The 15,279-nt window shown below is 50.0% G+C and overlaps 2 non-coding genes across 2 annotated transcripts; both read right to left on the bottom strand.

The window, feature by feature from the left end:
* Positions 1 to 1,326: 1,326 nt before the first annotated feature.
* Positions 1,327 to 1,489, bottom strand: LOC148140591 (U1 spliceosomal RNA). The gene has a single exon (XR_015753173.1). It is a non-coding gene; the product is annotated as a U1 spliceosomal RNA (small nuclear RNA).
* Positions 1,490 to 4,997: 3,508 nt separating this feature from the next.
* On the bottom strand, positions 4,998 to 5,161 carry LOC122545024 (U1 spliceosomal RNA). The gene has a single exon (XR_006310484.2). It is a non-coding gene; the product is annotated as a U1 spliceosomal RNA (small nuclear RNA).
* Between the last annotated feature and the right edge of the window lie 10,118 nt (positions 5,162 to 15,279).

The following is a 15,279-nucleotide window of genomic DNA, read 5'->3' as shown; positions in this document are numbered from 1 at the left end:
AGCCAGAGGCCTGGATCAGTGTGATTAGATTAGATTACTTTACATTGTGGAAACAGGCCCTTCGGCCCAACAAGTCCACACCGACCTGCCAAAGCGCAACCCACCCATACCCCTACATTTACCCCTTACCTAATACTACGGGCAATTTAGCATGGCCAATTCACCTGACCTGCACATCTTTGGACTGTGGGAGGAAACCGGAGCACCCGGAGGAAACCCACGCAGACACGGGGAGAATGTGCAAACTCCACACAGTCAGTCGCATGAAGCGGAAATTGAACCCGGGTCTCTGGCGCTGTGAGGCAGCAGTGCTAACCACCGTGCCACCCACAACCTGAGGCCTGGATCAGTGCGGAGCAGCTGAGAGCTGAACAGAAGCTGATGGAGAGCTGCAACAGTCTCGAATGGCTGAGAGCTGGTTTGGAGCGGATTCGAGGCCTGGATCAGCACAGAGTGACTGAGAGCTGGATGGGGGTGGATTAGAGGCCTGTGTCAGTACAGAATGGCTGAGAGCTGGATGGGAGCAGATTAAAGGCCTGCATCAGTCCAGAAAGGCTGAGAGCTGGATGGGGCAGGATTCGAGGCCTGGATCAGTACAGGATGGCTGAGGCCTGGATCAGTACAGAAAGGCTGAGAGCTGAATTGGAGCAGACTGGAGACTTGGAGCGGAGTGAAAGCGGTAATTGGACTGGAGGTGGTTGTGGAGCTGGGGGAAGCTTGCTGTGAAGGTGATAGGTACATGCAAGTGGGTGGGGGTTGGGGAGCATTGATGGGAATAGGTCAGTGTGGAGTGGATAGGTGGGAAGGAAATGGACAGGTGGGACAAGTCAAGTGGAGGGGCGAGTCTGAGATGAGGTGGGGGGTTGGAAGATGAGGAAACGGATGAAGTCAACATTGATGCTGTGTGGTTGGAGGGTCCGAAGGCGGAAGATGAGGCATTGTTCCCCCCAGGCGGGAGTTGGGCTGGATTTTGCACTTTGTTGCTCAGGGTGTTGGTGCCCTTGCTTGGTAGGTTGGCGAAGAAGCAAACGGTGGTAAGACATGGAGCAGATGGTGACTGAGAGCAGTTAAGAGGGAAGGTGGTTAAGCAGCATGTTGAAAGATATAGTGAGGAAATAGAGGGAAATGGTCGCATATGCAGCAGAGGTTTGGTGGGCTAAACGGTTTTAAACTTAGGACAGCTCTTGCTTGGAGAGGGAAGAAAGGTATACCAAAGACTGCCCGAGCAAACTTGGGTGTTAACGTAGCAGTGAGAAGACAAGTTACAGCATAACAGCATAGTCTACAGTAAAAGCGCAATTCAGATTCTGTCATTGGTTTGTAAACCAGGGGAGAGCGCGAACGCAGTACCCCACTACCACAAATTTTGCAGTCGAGTATCCCGCATTTGGGGACATCGCAGGCGTCAGCACACCCGAAGTGCAATGGGATAGCCTCGTCCTGGGAGAACTTTTTTTTTATTTCAAAATATACTTTATTCATAAAATACGTTAATGGCCTGTACAACTGGACATGCCATACATATGTAAACATTCCATTTGTTTGCATACCGAAACAGAGTAATCATTCCTATTTACAGGTCTGTACGGTTACATTTTTAGCTGAGGCGTCAGCAGAGCCCAAATGACTGCATGGGCCCCCTGTTCTTCTTTAGGCAGGCAGACTTTACACAGTGGTCTTTCCCCAACGTGCCTTGGCGACAGCTGCCCCAAGCTTCAGCGCGTCCCTCAACACGTAGTCCTGGACCATGGAATGTGCCAGTCTGCAACACTCAGTCGGGGTCAACTCCTTCAGCTGGAAGATCAGCAGGTTTCGGACCACCCAGAGAGCGTCCTTCACCGAGTTGATGATCCTCCAGGCGCAGTTGATGTTCGTCTCGGTGTGCGTCCCGGGGAACAGGCCGTAGAGCACGGAGTCCCGCGTCACGGAGCTGCTCGGGACGAACCTCGACAGACACCACTGCATTCCTCTCCAGACTTCCTCTGCGTAGGCACATTCCAGAAGGAGGTGTGTGACAGTCTAGTCCCCCACGCAGCCGCTTCGAGGGCAGCGTGCGGTGTGGCTGAGAGTCCGGGCGTGCATAAAGGATCTCACAGGCAGAGCCCTTCTCACCACCAGCCAAGCCATGTCTTGGTGCTTGTTGGAAAGTTCTGGCGATGAGGCATTCTGCCAAATGGCTTTGACAGTCTGCTCAGGGAACCGCTCAACAGGATACGCCCTCTCCTTTTCCCGAAGGGTCTCAAGGACACTACGTGCTGACCACTTTCTGATGGACTTGTGGTCAAAGGTGTTTTTCTTCATAAACTTCTCCACGAAGGACAGGTGATACGGAACGGTCCAACTACTCGGAGCGTTCCGCGGCAGCGAGGCCAGGCCCATCCTTCGCAACACCGGGGACAGGTAGAACCTCAGTACGTAGTGACACTTGGTGTTTGCGTACCGGGGATCCACGCACAGCTTGATGCAGCCACACACAAAGGTGGCCATCAGGGTGAGGGTGGCATTGGGTGTACTTTTTCCCCCATTGCCCAGATCTTTATACAGTGAGTCCCTTCCAACCCGATCCATCTTTGACCTCCATATAAACTGGAAGATGGCCCGGGTGACTGCAGCGGCACAGGTTCTGGGAATAGGCCAGACCTGTGCCACATATAACAGCAATGACAGTGCCTCACACCTGACGGTGTAGGGGATCAAGGATTGGTCAGCCCAGTTCCTGAAGAGCATAGCCTCGCTCTTGCCTCGGTTTACCTTGGCCCCCGAGGCCCGTTCAAACTGGTCACAAATGCACATGAGTCTGCGCACAGAAAGCGGATCCGAGCAGAAAACAGCAATGTCATCCATGTACAGGGAGGCCTTAACCTGCAGGCCCCCGCTGCCAGGAATAGTCACCCCTCTCAGGCTTGAATCCTTCCTGATGGACTCGGCAAATGGCTCTATGCAGCACACAAACAAGGCAGGAGAGAGAGGTCAGCCCTGCCTGACTCCAGATCTGACCTGGAAGCTATCTGATTCCCACCCATTGATTGAGACTGCACTGACAATGTTGGTGTAGAGCAGTCTGATCCAATTGGAGATTCCCTCCCGATGGCCCATTTTGGAGAGAACATCTCTCATATACCTGTGTGATATCCTGGCTTTCTCCTGGTCCAGGCTGATCAGGCAGGTGCCCAACCCTCTGTCCTGCACGTAGGCGATCGTATCCCTGAGGAGTGCGAGACTCTCAGCGATCTTCCTGCCCGGTACGGCACAGGTTTGGTCAGGGTGAATCACCGACCCCAGAGCAGACCTGACCCGGTTGGCGATTTTGTTTATTTCAAAAATATACTTTATTCATATATAATTTAATCTATACAATTAGACATGTCATCATTCTGTAAACATTCCATTTCTTTACGTATCGAAACAGGGTGATCATTCATATTCACAGGTTGGTGCGATTACATTGAGCTGAGACGCCAGCGGAGCCCAAATGACTGCGCGGGCCCCCTGTTCTTCTTTAGGCAGGCAGATGTTACACAGTGGTCTTTCGCCACCGCGCCTTGGCGGCAGCTGCCCCAAGCTTCAGCGCGTCCCTCAACACGTCCCTCAACCACTGCATTTCTCTCCAGACTTCATCTGCATAGGCACATTCCAGAAGGAGGTGTGTGACAGTCACGTCGCCCCCCCTGCAGCCGCTTCGAGGGCAGCGTATGGTGCGGCAGAGAGTCCGGGCATGCATAAATGATCTCACAGGCAGAGCCCTTCTCACGACCAGCCAAGCCATGTCTTGGTGCTTGTTGGAAAGTTCTGGCGATGAGGCATTCTGCCAAATGGCTTTGACAGTCTGCTCAGGGAACCGCTCGATAGTATCCACCCTCTCCTTTTCCCGAAGGGTCTCAAGGACACTACGTGCTGACCACTTCCTAATGGACTTGTGGTCAAAGGTGTTTTTCTTCATAAACCTCTCCACGAAGGACAGGTGATACAGAACGGTCCAACTACTCGGAGCGTTTCGCGGCAGCGAGGCCAGGCCCATCCTTCGCAACACCGGGAACAGGTGGAACCTCAGTACGTAGTGACACTTGGTGTTTGCGTACCGGGGATTCACGCACAGCTTGATGCAGCCACACACAAAGGTGGCCATCAGGGTGAGGGTGGCATTGGGTGTATTTTTTCCCCCGTTGCCCAGATCTTTGTACAACGAGTCCCTTCGGACCCGGTCCATCTTTGACCTCCATATAAACTGGAAGATGGCCCGGGTGACTGCAGCGGCACAGGTTCTGGGAATAGGCCAGACCTCGTGTCCATCAGGGCTCTGTACGTGGCGTCCAGTTTACTGTCCACCCCGCCGGATCATCCATCTGCATCAATGATACAGTTGAAGTCTCCGGCCAGAATGACCGGCCTGGACGTAGCTAGCAACAGTGGAAGCTGCTGCAGGACGGCCAACCGTTACCCACTCTTACCCACTGGGGCGTACACATTAATCAGTCTCAGGGGAGCATTCCTGTACATGATGTCGGCGACGAGGAGGCGCCCGCCCACCCCCTCCTTAACCTCGGAGATGGTGAAGTTGCCTCCTCGCAACAGGACACCCAGGCCGGAGGTGCGGCTATCGTTGCCCCCCGACAAGTTCGACCATCTCCTGTAGCTGCTGAGGTGCGGTATCCCACACTCCTGCAGAAACTGGACGTCGGCTTTAACGTTGGCCAGGAAGGCCATCGTAGAAACACTTGGCGTAGCCGATTTGATGCTACGCACATTGATGCTGGCAATTTTTATAATCTCTCCGATAAATTGTTTGGGCCGAACAGCCTGCCTCCAACACTGTAAACTTGTATGATTAGAAGAATAAGTGGACAGAGCTGAATATAAGAGAGGATGGTGTAAGAGGTGCAGCATTATCTGTCGACGGAGGTGAAACTGAATTGAAGGTAGATGCTCGGTATATAGGAAGCTGTATGAAGCAGAGAGTGAGCGCCCTCTGTTGGATGATCTGCTTTTTGCTTGTAAACCAGGGGAGAGCGCGAACGCAGTCCCCCACTACCACAAATTTTGCAGTCGAGTATCCCGCATTTGGGGACATCGCAGGCGTCAGCACACCCGAAGTGCAATGGGATAGCCTCGTCCTGGGAGAACCACCTTAGTGATCATGGTATCTCCCCTGCCAGGTAAGTATGCTTAATACCCTCACTCGCTCAAACCCAACAGCAGCCCATAGCTCTTACACTCACACTGACTGCATTTTCCAAAATCGAAAATTCACCTGCCTGAGGTTCCCTGTCTGCACAACAGCGCAATTTCACACCTGGATCAAAGGGCACCCGGAAAGACTCATGTTTCACTGAATACTGCACTCACTGGGCGACCTGAGAAGCTGCGCTAATTTGCATTTCTTCCTCAAACGGAAATGCTCCGCCTCTGCCCCGCCCCCTTCACACTGTCTCCTCCTTCACCAAAACAAAGCCCCAGAAATGTCTCACACACCTGAACCACTCTGTTATCAAACACTGTTTAGAATGTAAGGTGAACGCGAATTAAAGCAATTTTTAAGCTTTGTTGGTGAAACTTGAAAGAAACAGGCCCGTCATTCAAATGTAAATATCATTTTTATATGTCTCTGATTTACTTGCTTACTTCCAGCCTAGTATAAATACCTTCTCTCAGCCTAGTATAAATACCATCCTATTTCTCCCTTTTTTTTAGCTTTGACAAAGGGTCAGTTAGACTCGAAACATCAGCTTTTTTCTCTCCTTCCAGATGCTGCCAGACCTGCTGAGATTTTCCAGCATTTTCTCTTTTGGTTTCAGATTCCAGCATCCGCAGTAATTTGCATTTATTAATAAACATTGGAGTTTTACTCTAATCAACAAACAAACTTTTGTTTGTGCAAGATTGCATTTTCAGAGGGTGATAGAGAGGTTTGTACGACCCCGATTATAGCGGGTCAAACTGAAGATCAGGCTGTTCATCCCGCTCCCAAGGTTTCTGATTCTTGGTGCTGATGTTCTCTCTGGAGTGTGTGAGGGACCCCTCTGACCTGAGTTGCTTCTTTGATCGTGTTATCTGGGTCATTTCCAAGTACTGTGGCTCAGCAGCGGTTTGTTGTAAGAATGTAATTAGCATAAGTCATTTACTTGATGTTAATTGATTTCCTATCTCGGGAAGACTCTTCCAAAAGACAGTGTTGGATATTGGAATTTCCCTTTGACTGAGCCGACCCTAGGAGCCAAACTTTCTCAATAACATGATTTGGAGGAGCCGGTGTTGGACAAGGGTGGACAAAGGACAAAATCAACCAGGTCAAAACAAGGATTGCAGACGCTGGAAACCAGAGTCTAAATTAGAATGGTGCTGGAAAAGCACAGCAGGTCAGGCAGCATCCGAGGAGCAGGAAAATCGACGTTTCGGGCAAAAGCCCTTCATCAGGAATAGAGGCAGGAAGCTTGCAGAGTGGAGGGATAAATGAGAGGGGGTGGGGAGAAAGTAGCACAGAGTACAATAGGTGAATGGGGCTGGGGGTGGGGAGGTAGGTCAGGGGGAGGGTGGGGGAAGGTAGCACAGAGTACAATAGGTGAATGGGAGTGGGGATGAAGGTGATAGGTCAGAGAGGAGGGTGGAGTGGGGGTAGGTGGGAAGGAAGATTGGCAGGTAGGACAGGTCATGAGGGCGGTGCTGAGCTGGAAGGTTGGAACTGAGGTGAGGTGGCGGAAGGGGAAATGAGGAAACTGTTCAAGTCCACATTGATGCCCTGGGGTTGAAGTGTTCTGAGGCGGAAGATGAGGCGTTCTTCCTCCAGGCGTCGGGGGGTGAGGGACCAGCGGTGAAGGAGGCCCAGGACCTGCATGTCCTCGGCAGAGTGGGAGGGGGAGTTGAAATGTTGGGCCACAGCGCGGTTTGGTTGATTGGTGCGGGTGTCTCGGAGATGTTCCCTAAAGTGCTCTGCTAGGAAGCGTCCAGTCTCCCCAATGTAGAGGAGACCGCATCAGGAGCAACGGATACAATAAATGACATTGGTGGACGTGCAGGTAAAACTTTGATGGATGTGGAAGGCTCCTTTGGGGCCTTGGATGGAGGTGAGGGAGGAGGTGTGGGCACAGGTTTTGCAATTCCTGTGGTGGCAGGGGAAGGTGCCAGGACGGGAGGGTGGGTTGTTGGGGGGCGTGGACCTGACCAGGTAGTCACTGAGGGAACGGTCTTTGCGGAAAGCGGAAATGGTTCGGGAGGGAAAGGAGCAGCTGTGAGGCAGAACAGAGTGGGCTGGAGGCCTGGATACGTGAGGAGCAGCTGTGAGGCAGAACAGAGTGGGCTGGAGGCCTGGATCAGTGTGGAGCAGCTGTGAGACAGAACAGAGTGGGCTGGAGGCCTGGATCAGTGTGGAGCAGCTGTGAGGCAGAACAGAGTGGGCCGGAGGCCTGGATACGTGAGGAGCAGCTATGAGGCAGAACAGAGTGGGCCGGAGGTCTGGATGCGTGAGGAGCAGCTGTGAGACAGAACAGAGTGGGCCGGAGGCCTGGATACGTGAGGAGCAGCTGTGAGACAGAACAGAGTGGGCTGGAGGCCTGGATACGTGAGGAGCAGCTGTGAGACAGAACAGAGTGGGCTGGAGGTCTGGATGCGTGAGGAGCAGTTGTGAGGCAGAACAGAGTGGGCTGGAGGCCTGGATACGTGAGGAGCAGCTGTGAGGCAGAACAGAGTGGGCTGGAGGCCTGGATGTGTGAGGAGCACCACAGAACACCCCAGATGGCCTCCTTCTTTAGAGATCGCAATTTCCCTTCTCACATGGTTAAAGATGCCCTCCAACATATCTCATCCACATCCCGCACCTCCGCCCTCAAACCTCACCCCTTCAACCGTAACAAGGACAGGATGTTTGAGGTAGGGGTGACCACCGATACTCCTGCCGACTTCGTCTGCAGGAAATGCAGTCAGATCCTGCTCCTCACAGAACGAGTTAGGGAACTGGAACTGGAGTTGGATGAACTGAGGATTATTCGAGAGGCTGAGAAGGTGATAGATAGAAGCTACAGGGACATAGTTACGCCAGAGAACAGAGGTAGCTGGGTAACAGTTGGAGATGGGAAGGGGAGGAAGCAGGCAGTGAAGGGATCCCCTATGGTCGTTCCCCTCAACAATAAGTATACCGCTTTGGATACTGTTGGGGGGGACGGCCTAGCAGGGGTAAGCTGCAGTGACCGGGTCTGTGGCGCGAGGTCTGGCTCTGAGACTCAGAAGGGAAAGGGGAAGAGGAGGAGAGCGCTAGTTACAGGAGACTCTCTAGTTAGAGGGATGGACAGGCGGTTCTGTGGACATGGGCGAGACTCTCGGATGGTTTGTTGCCTCCCGGGTGCCAGGGTCCGAGACGTCTCGGACCGTGTCTTCAGAATCCTTAAGGGGGAGGGTGTGCAGCCAGAAGTTGTGGTGCACGTTGGCACCAACGACATAGGTAGGAAGAGGGGTGGGGAGGTCATTCAAGAGCTCAGGGAGTTAGGCTGGAAACTAAAACCTAGGACAGACAGAGTCGTCATCTCTGGGTCATTGCCGGTGCCACGTGACAGTGAGGCAAGGAATAGGGAGAGAGTGCAGTTGAATACGTGGCTGCAAGGCTGGTGTAGGAGGGAGGGCTTCAGGTATTTGGACAATTGGTCTGCATTCTGGGGAAGGTGGGACCTGTACAAGCAGGACGGGTTGCACCTGAACCAAAAGGGCACCAATATCCTGGGGGGTAGGTTTGCTAGCACTCTGCGGGGGGGTTTAAACTAATTTGGCAGGGGGATGGGATCCAGACTTGTAGTCCAGCAAGTAGGCTCGCTGTTTGTCAGGATGTCCAAGAATGTAGGGAGACTGTGAAGAAGGTAGCACTGACAGCGAGTACTTGCGGACACAGAGATGGGTTCAAGTGTGTATACTTCAATGCAAGGAGTATCAGAAATAAGGTGGGTGAACTTAAGGCGTGGATCGGTACCTGGGACTACGATGTTGTGGCCATCACGGAAACGTGGATAGAAGAGGGACAGGAATGGTTGTTGGAGGTTCCTGGTTACAGATGTTTCAGTAGGATTAGGGAGGGTGGTAAAAAAGGAGGGGGGTGTCGTTGCTAATTAGAAATGGTATAACGGCTGCAGAAAGGCAATTCGAGGGGGATCTGCCTTTGGAGGTAGTATGGGCTGAAGTCAGAAATAGGAAAGGTGCAGTCACCTTGTTGGGTGTTTACTATAGGCCCCCCAATAGCAGCAGAGATGTGGAGAAACAGATTGGGAAACAGATTTTGGAAAGGTGCAGAAGCCACAGGGTAGTAGTCATGGGCGATTTCAACTTCCCAAATATTGGTTGGAAGCTCTTTAGATCAAGTAGATTGGATGGGGCGGTGTTTGTGCAGTGTGTCCAGGAAGCTTTCCGAACTCAGTATGTAGATTGTCCGACCAGAGGGGAGGCCATATTGGATTTGGTACTCGGTAATGAACCGGGACAAGTGATCGGCTTGTTAGTGGGTGAACATTTTGGTGATGGTGACCACAATTCTGTGACTTTCACCTTGGTTATGGAGAGAGATAGGTGCGTGCAACAGGGTAGGTTTTACAATGGGGGAAGGGTAATTACGATGCTGTAAGACAGGATCTGAGGAGCATAAGTTGGGAGCATAGGCTGTCAGGGAAGGATATCGTGGAAATGTGGAACTTTTTCAAGGAACAGATACGACGTGTCCTTGATATGTATGTACCTGTCAGGCAGGAAAGAGATGGTCGTGTGAGGGAACCTTGGTTGATGAGGGAGGTTGAATGTCTTGTAAAGAGGAAGAAGGGGGCTTACATAAGGTTGAGGAAACAGGGTTCAGACAGAGCAGTGGAGGGATACAGGATAGCCAGAAGGGAGCTGAAGAAAGGGATTAGGAGAGCTAAGAGAGGGCATGAAAAATCTTTGGCAGATAGGATCGAGGATAACCCAAAGGCATTTTATGCGTATGTGAGAAACATGAGAATGACGAGAACGAGGGTAGGTCCGATCAAGGACAGTAGTGGGAGACTGTGTATTGAGTCGGAAGAGATAGGAGAGGTCTTGAATGAGTACTTTTCTTCAGTATTTACGAACGAGAGGGACCATATTATTGAAGAGGAGAGTGTGAAACGGACTGGTAAGCTAGAGGAGATACTTGTTAGGAAGGAAGATGTGTTGGACATTTTGAACAACTTGAGGATAGACAAGTTCCCCGGGCCTGATGGGATATATCCTAGGATTATGTGGGAAGCAAGAGAGGAAATTGCAGTACCATTGGCAATGATCTTTTCGTCTTCACTGTCAACTGGGGTTGTACCAGGAGACTGGAGAGTAGCGAATGTTGTGCCCCTGTTCAAAAAAGGGAATAGGGATAACCCCGGGAATTACAGGCCAGTTAGTCTTACTTCGGTGGTAGGTAAAGTAATGGAAAGGGTACTGAGGGATAGGATTTATGAGTATCTGGAAAGACACTGCTTGATTAGGGACAGCCAGTACGGATTTGTGAGGGGTAGGTCTTGCCTTACAAGTCTTATTGAATTCTTTGAGGAGGTGACCAAGCATGTGGATGAGGGTAGAGCAGTGGATGTAGTGTACATGGATTTTAGTGAGGCATTTGATAAGGTTCCCCATGGTAGGCTTATGCGGAAAGTCAGGAGGCATGGGATAGAGGGAAATTTGGCCAATTGGATAGAAAACTGGCTAACCGGTCGAAGTCAGAGAGTGGCGGTAGATGGTAAATATTCAGCCTGGAGCCCAGTTACAAGTGGAGTTCCGCAGGGATCAGTTCTGGGTCCTCTGCTGTTTGTAATTTTTATTAATGACTTGGATGAGGGAGTCGAAGGGTAGGTCAGTAAATTTGCAGATGATACGAAGATTGGTGGAGTTGTGGATAGTGAGGAGGGCTGTTGTCGGCTGCTAAGGGACTTAGATATGATGCAGAGCTGGGCTGAGGAGTGGCAGATGGAGTTCAGCCCTGCCAAGTGTGAGGTTGTCCATTTTGGAAAGACAAATAAGAATGCGGAATACAGGGTTAACGGTAGGGTTCTTAGTGAGGTGGAGGAACAGAGGGATCTTGGGGTCTATGTTCATAGATCTTTGAAAGTTGCCACTCAGGTGGATAGAGCTTGTAAGAAGGCCTATGGTGTATTAGCGTTCATTAGCAGAGGGATTGAATTCAAGAGTCGTGAAGTGATGTTGCAACTGTACAGGACTTTGGTTAGGCCACATTTGGAGTACTGTGTGCAGTTCTGGTCGCCTCACTTTAGGAAAGATGTGGAAGCTTTGGAGAGGGTGCAGAGAAGAGTTACCAGGATGTTGCCTGGAATGGAGAATAGGTCGTACGAGGATAGGTTGAGAGTGCTAGGCCTTTTCTCGTTGGAACGGCGAAGGATGAGGGGTGACTTGATAGAGGTTTATAAGATGATCAGAAGAATAGATAGAGTAGACAGTCAGAAACTTTTTCCCCGGGTACAACAGAGTGTTACAAGGGGACATAAATTTAAGGTGAAGGGTAGAAGGTATAGGGGAGATGTCAGGGGTGGGTTCTTTACCCAGAGAGTGGTGGGGGCATGGAATGCGCTGCCTATGGAAGTGGTAGAGTCAGGATCTTTGGTGACCTTTAAGCGGCAATTGGATAGGTCCATGGATGGGTGCTTAAGCTAGGACAAATGTTCGGCACAACATCGTGGGCCGAAGGGCCTGTTCTGTGCTGTATTGTTCTATGTTCTATGACAGAACCCCACTAGTGCTCACCTTCCACCCTTCCAACCTTTGCATAAACCACATCATCCGACGACATTTCCACCACCTCCAAACGGACCCCACCACCACCATGATTGTGACCCCAGCATTGACCCCTGTGGTACTCCCCTCGTTACCATGAAGTTTTGGTTGACAGCTACCAGAAGCTATCATCCAGAAATGAGACAATTACTCACGTAGTTGGGAAAATGATTGCCTAGTAGTATTACTGCTTGACTATTAATCCAGAAACTCAGTTAATGTTCTGGGAACCCGTCCTCAAATCCTGCCATGGCAGATGGAATTTTAATTCCATTTTAAACATCAGGAATTAAGAATCTACTGATGATTATTGTTTACGGTTGGAAAGAAAATCTATATCATTGATCTCCTTCAGAGAAGGAAATCTGCCACACCCGCCTGGTCTGATCGACAGGTAATTCCAGACGCACAACAATGTGGCTGACTCTCAATTACTGCCTGAAATGGCCTTGGAACCACTCAGTTCAAAGGCAGCTAGGGACAGAAATTAAAAGCTGAAGTGGAGTGAATTGGTGGCCGAGAGTGGTGTGGAGAGGCTGTGAGCCAGAACAGAGTTGGCTGGAGGCCTGGATCAGTGTGGAGCAGCTGTGAGGCAGAACAGAGTGGGCTGGAGGCCTGGATACGTGAGGAGCAGCTGTGAGGCAGGACAGAGTGGGCTGGAGGCCTGGGGTAGTATGGAGAGGCTGAGGGGCTGAACAGCCTGCACTGCTCATCTGCATATATCCCTTAAAAGGACACGCTCTGCCCCTCTTTCCTTCAGGCTGCCTCCTGATTGGCAGAGAGAATGCCCAGCTGCACAGGAAGTAAAGTTTGAACTTCACTCTGATTTGAAACACTTTTCAGAATTTGATGTGAATGCGAATAAAAGCAACTTACAATCTTGGCCTGTGAAACTTTTTTAAAACCAATTTTGCCCGACTCTCGACAAAATGAATAAATCTTCCCTTTGTTGAACTGGAGTTTTGCAGATCTGTGTTCAATCAGATTAATGACTTCAGGAGAAATCACAAACAAGATTAAGGGTGCCACGGAAAAGTTAATTTTTCTCAAGGACTTTATGGATGAGACTTTAAACTGAGACCACCACCCTCCTCTGGCTGCACAATCTGAGCACTCCCCACCCTCTGTGTGAAAGAAACTGGCCTGTGATTAAAATCTAATTGTTTAGATTTTTGTGTGGATCTGATTTACTTGCTGACACTAACAATGGACATGGTTTACCGTGAGATGTGGTTTATTATTGTCGAATCATGAGATATGTACATATATATTATATATAGGAGAAAGTGAGGACTGCAGATGCTGGAGATCAGAGCTGAAAAATGTGTTGCTGGAAAAGTGCAGCAGGTCAGGCAGCATCCAAGGAGCAGGAGAATCGACGTTTTGGGCATAAGCCTTTCTTCAGGCTTATGCCCGAAACGTCGATTCTCCTGCTCCCTGGATGCTGCCTGACCTGCTACGCTTTTCCAGTAACACATTTTCAGCTCTGATCCAATTCCAAGCATACTGTTCAGTTGGCCAGTTTTCCCAGCATGCCCTTCAGTAGGCCAATGTTGCTTCCAGTGTTCCAGAACAGCTGTTACTTTATTTCAAAGGGACAGTCCACTACCCGCAAAAGAGGATACAAAGATTTCCTACAATTTTCCAGAAATTTCTTCAGCATTGCCCTGGAATGCCAACATACCTCTCCCGAAACTCACCATCCACCCTGTCCTTCTGCTTTGTGAATACCGATGCAAAGTATTCATTAAGGGCCTCACCCATTTCCTCCAGCTCCACGCATAAACTTCCTCGTTTGCCCACAAATGGTCCTACCCTTCCCTTAGATCCCCTCTTGCTCCATATGTGTGTATGAAATGCATTGGGATTTTCCTTAATCTTGCTTGCCAAAGATATTTCATGCCCCCGTCCCCGTTAGCTCTCCTAATTCCTGTCCTTTACCGTTCTGTTTTTTTGCTTCTCTGTCTGTCTTCAGTATCCCTAACCTAACGTATACCTCTTTTTTGATTTGACTGAGCTCTCAATTTCTCTTGTCGTCCAAATTTCCTGAATCTTGCCATTCTTATCCTTTATTTTCACAGGAACATGCTGGCCCTGAACACTAATCAACTGGCCTTCAACAATTCCCACATGACAGATGTGAATTTGTCCTCAAACAGCAGCCGCCAAACCTACTTTCCCCGGTTCCTGCCTCAGGTTGTGGGAGTTAGTATTCCCCCTCTGTTTTCTTTAAAGCCTGGAGAGTGGGGGGGGCAAAGGTGGAGGCCTTTGTTGGCAGTGACAGCAATGCCAAAGTGAGCTGGGCACAGCTCCATTCCAGCCCAGTGTCTCCCGGGGATGAGGAGCAGATCCCAGGCTGACTCCTCCAGCCTGGATTTGGAGGCCAGGCCGAGGCTCAGCAGCTAGGCCGAGGCTCAGCAGCTAGGCCGAGGCTCTGCAGACTTGTCCATCTACCTCCAGCTCAGTGTTTATATCACACACCCTCAGTCATTTTATATCAACTTCCAGCCCAGTATTTATATAACACTATCCCAGCCTTTTTATAACAACACCCCCAGCCCAGTGTTTATATAACACCCCCAGTCATTTGATAACACCCCCAGCCCAGTGTTTATATAACACCCACCGTCATTTTATAACACCCCCAGTCCAGTGTTTATATAACACCCCAGTCATTTTATAACAACACCCCCAGCCCAGTGTTTATATAACACCCCCCAGTCATTTTATAACAACACCCCCAGCCCAGTGTTTATATAACACCCCCCAGTCATTTTATAACCACCCCCAGCCCAGTGTTTATATAACACCCCCAGTCATTTTATAACAACACCCCCAGCCCAGTGTTTATATAACACCCCCCAGTTATTTTATAACAACAGCCCCCAGCCCAGTGTTTATATAACACCCCCCAGTCATTTAATAACAACACCCCCAGCCCAGTGTTTATATAACACCCCCCAGTTATTTTATAACAACAGCCCCCAGCCCAGTGTTTATATAACACCCCCCAGTCATTTAATAACAACTTCCAGCCCAATATTTATATAACACCGAAGTCATTTTATAACAACATCCCCAGCCCAGTGTTTATATAACACCCCCCAGTTATTTTATAACAACACCCCCCAGCCCAGTATTTATATAACACCCCCAAGTCATTTAATAACAACTTCCAGCCCAATATTTATATAACACCAAAGTCATTTTATAACAACTCCCCCACAGCCCAGTATTTATATAAACACTCCCCCTAGTCATTTTACAACAGCCCCCACAGCCCAGTGTTTATATAACACCCCAGTCATTTTATAACAACACCCCCTGCCCAGTGTTTATATAACACCCCCCAGTCATTTTATACCAACCCCCACAGCCCTGTATTTATATAACACCCCCCAGTCATTTTATAACAACACCCCCTGCCCAGTGTTTATATAACACCCCAGTCATTTTATAACAACCCCCACAGCCCTGTATTTATATAACACTCCCTCCCCCAGTCACTTTATAACAACC

The sequence above is a fragment of the Chiloscyllium plagiosum genome, unplaced genomic scaffold (genome assembly GCF_037043375.1).
Source record: "Chiloscyllium plagiosum isolate Xiang-an unplaced genomic scaffold, Cpla_swu_hap1 HiC_scaffold_35, whole genome shotgun sequence".
In the NCBI taxonomy this organism is placed as follows: domain Eukaryota; kingdom Metazoa; phylum Chordata; class Chondrichthyes; order Orectolobiformes; family Hemiscylliidae; genus Chiloscyllium; species Chiloscyllium plagiosum.
Note: the sequence above shows the minus strand (reverse complement) of the source record. Positions and strands in the feature narration are given on the sequence as shown.